Source organism: Nilaparvata lugens, chromosome 2, assembly GCF_014356525.2.
Source record: "Nilaparvata lugens isolate BPH chromosome 2, ASM1435652v1, whole genome shotgun sequence".
Classification (NCBI taxonomy): Eukaryota; Metazoa; Arthropoda; class Insecta; order Hemiptera; family Delphacidae; genus Nilaparvata; species Nilaparvata lugens.
In genome coordinates this window covers 36398567-36402929 of record NC_052505.1, presented here as the reverse complement: position 1 = coordinate 36402929, position 4363 = coordinate 36398567, and positions in this window count along the sequence as shown.

Below are 4363 nucleotides of genomic sequence, written 5' to 3'. Positions count from 1 at the left end.
GTACTCGGGGTTTGAATCCTCCATTCTTTTCTTATTGTTCAATCACTACCGCTGGTCGAACTTCAAGATTTTTTCGAAGAAAAGACATCGCCGATTTAAAAGAAAAATCAGCGCGTAGGATGTTTTTTCATGACGAATGATTCAATCCCCATTTCTCAGAAATCCAAAGCTTGCGATGAACAGGAACGTTTCCATCATTCTATCCGTTCAAGCGACATATCAATACTCCTCTGTATCTTGGAGATACAGGAGAAAACTTTGAGAGCTTCCAAGCTATTATTATTAATATATATATATACTCTCCAATATATATCTCTCCAATTTCCAAGCTCTCTAATATTTATTTAAGATCTCGTACATTCCGTTTTCAAAAATACCTAATTGAATAAATCCACTAAATCTCACTTATCTGAATAGGACTACCATATGGAATGTGAAGTCAAAATCATATTTATTTGTGTATCCGAGATGAAATACAATAAAAGATAATACTCAATCAGTTTCAATATTTCAGACTGTATCTCCCATTTGAGCCAAAAATTATCTCATTGTATCCTGAATCACTTAAAATAGATGTAGACTGATGTCTTTAAATTTTGGTCTGAGTCGGGTTTTCATGAATCAAAAAGCTATGCACCACTTTGTAAATAAGTTGGGAACTGAAAAACATTAAACCATTCACAATATTATTCAAGCCATTATTCTTTTCCCTTTTCAGTGAAACTGAAAACATTGATGTCAGCCGAAAAAACCTCTGGGTAAGAACTGAACGGTCATGCTTGCGACCATCATGTAGTAAAAACACATTATAAAACATGGAAGTTAACAGTCTCGATTTCGGTTCACCAAGATGACGATTGAAAGGACGTTTATATCATTAACAGCTGGTTAGTATCATTGATCGAAATCGAAATCTACACGATGCCCACTGGTTCTTTGAACCTTGACAAAAATCAAACTCTAAAAGCAAAAATTTAGTTAATAAGTTGGAAAAAAATGTATTACAAAAGGAACGATTATAATATAACTTCCAAGTTACTCAAGAAATATTTCTCTACTTACATCAGATTCATATAGAAAGAAAAATTGGAGTAGAATATCTCAAACAACGTGCAACGAAAAAATGTTCATAGCATTCTATTTCAGTTACCCAATGAGCGTGTTTTCACTTACACAATAGTTATAACTGGAGATAGCTAATCTTGAGAGATGCCAGGATGTGGTTGGGAAAGAATCCACGGAGAAAAGTGGGAAAGAAGAGATGGAGTTCCATTACCTGGCCGCAATGATAATTCACCGGACTCAAGCTTTATTCCAAGGAATTCGATTAACCTGAATTCATAAAGAGAAGGACCACAATCGACGCTCCAGCACATTGTTCTAACCGGCTGATACTCTATAATCTCTTACTCACTCTCTCTCCCCTTCGTCACTCTCTCTCTCCTCTTCGCCAAAACTTTCCGGCCTTCTACTGAATCCTTTTATCGAATTAGCATCCATCTGGAAAACTTGCGGATTAAACTTTTGCCGCCCCGACTTAAAATGGCGAAACGACTTCCACCGCACCTCAAACCAGAATCGGAGAGCGGATACTAAGTCCATTCGCACTTCAAAATTATTGGGAGATGATGCTGTCAACTTATAAAGCTGAAGACGGAATAATATGACAACTGCATACTTATGCAACTTTCTACTTAGCTATCATCCCATTCTACATTATAGTTCTATCAACTCACACTTCATAATAGAAGTTGTATCAGAAATTTATATTTCCCAAGGAAATATAAATTCAAAGTATTCTTGATTGAAACATTATTATAATATGATTTAATACATTCAAGATTACAATATGGGTTATTTTGTTGGGATGGGAGCTTTAAGAATCTCATAAACAGACTGCGAGTTTCGTAAAGTTACTTTCCGAGAATAATATGAAGCAAGGATCATTGAAGAAGTTCTTTTTCCTCATATTGACAGTTGAAGATTGAATTGAATTGAATTTATTGCCAAAAATTACAAGTAAATTCTTCAACAATATAATTACAAGAGTATACAATACAAATAGACATTGATTGCAACTTGAGTATGACAATATTATCAATGACTCTCATAAACAGACTACGAGTTTCGTAAAGTTACTTTCCAAGAATAATATGAAGCAAGGATCATTGAAGAAGTTCTTTTTCCTCATATTGACAGTTGAAGATTGAATTGAATTGAATTTATTGCCAAAAATTACAAATAAATTCTTCAACAATATAATTACAAGAGTATACAATGCAAATAGACATTGATTGCAACTTGAGTATGACAATATTATCAATGTAATATTTGGCACTGCCAACATAAGAAACCTTGTGTGTTGGCAGTGAGTTGCAGTTCACTTATTCTGCTTCAAGTACTTGATATACAAATCAAAATTGGTAATGTTAAAGAAAGTATTACACTAATTTACAAAAATCGCAAATGCTTGGAAAAAAAACCTGGGAATACTACATATTATTATGGTAAAGTGATAATCCAATTAATTACTGTGACGTCTTGAAGCTATCATGACAGCTGTCAATCTTTCGCAAAGAGAAAACAAATACAATAAAACCAAACTTTTGTAAGATGACGTGGGACAATATATCACATACATGGTTTAAGAAACTGAACCTGAAAAACTGAAAACTGAAAAAATCGCTCACAGTTTCTAGTAACAATAATGCTTGTTGGGTATAATATACTTAATACTACTAGCTTAAAGAATATATTCTGCTCAATCCAATATTCTACACCTTTAAGTAAATTAGGTGAGATTTTTTATCTATAAAATCGTTTGGAATCTGATTTATAATGTAGCTGCAATAATATATAAATTGGTGCCTGCATATAGTTAGCTTGATGAGTTCTGTGTTGAATCTATTGTTGGGATGTGTATTAAGGGGTTAAATGTGTGAAGCAAAAATAGATTTATTCTTATTAATATAAAGTATTATGTTTTTCATATAATTATGTCTTATAGTCGGGACCTTAAATTCAAGGAAAATTTCCCTACTAGGATGAAGTCGTGGTTGACCCAACCATACTTTCAATAGTTATTCTTACAGATAATTACATAAAGGTCAACTAAATTCAATCACCGTAATTATCATAATATATTACTTATTACTTAATCAATTACTTACTTACTTACTTATATATCACATAATGATATAATAACCTCATAATCACCATATATTGGGATTTTGTTGCATTGGTTCCATCAAATGATGTAATTTTATACCAATTAAATTTGATTGGCTTTTTGTGTAATTGGCTTTTTGTGTAATTATTATTATTATTATTGATAATATTATTACTTCTTTCATGAAGGTAAATGATTTTTAGGCCCTAATACAATTCTACAGAAAGATAAGTTCAGAAACAAAAATAATCGTTGGCTGGGTCACATTTGACCCAGCCATACCATTAAAGGGGATTCAATCTGTGAATCTATAAAAAATGTGTAAAAGATTTTTATAAAAAATAATGTAACATAAAAAGAGAACATCAGGGATATTATATTCAATAAAAAAACTGGGATTTACACAAGTAGAGAGAACATTTCCATACAAAATGTAAGATTTTTTGAAAATTTTCAGTACATAACTTTTACCTATGTCAGTTTTTTTGTGAACTGATAAAAACTATGTTATTACAGTTTTTTTGGAGATGGACTCATACTCTATGACATAAAAGCACAGAAGAGACTTTTGTTCAACAGGATGTATTTTTTTTATTTTTTCAAAAATAGTATTGCACATTCTTGACATGCTTCAGATTTTTTCAACATAAATATTTTTTAAACTGTAATTTCATATTGTAAATGGTCTTGGAACAACAAGTAGACTATGTTCTTGTTTGATTTTAAATATAAATACTTAATTATACATCTAAGAGTATTTTTTTCAAATTTGGGGTCATTTTCGACCCAACCATACCTTGAGTGTGACCCCAAAGACACCATACCAGTTGAGGGTTAAGTATTTCAGCTTTGAGCATAGATAATCAATGTGCTTGTTCCATTTAATATGTTGATCTAATATAGTATACCCAGACATTTAATTGTTTGCACCCTTTCTAATGTCTTTTGAACTTCTGTATTATCTGTAGTGTCATTGCGATTATTTGCTGTTCCTATTGTGAGACTCAAATATGTTGCTGGTTATCGGGTTATATTGGGTGAAAAAGCGATGTACCTAGTTTTGTCAGCATCAAAAGTCAAGATATGGTCTTGCAGCCATTTTCTAACTGTAATTAGGTTTCTATTTGCTATATTAAAGGTTTCTTTCCAGCTTTTGCAACTGACGATCAATACAGTATCATCTGCTAAAGACAG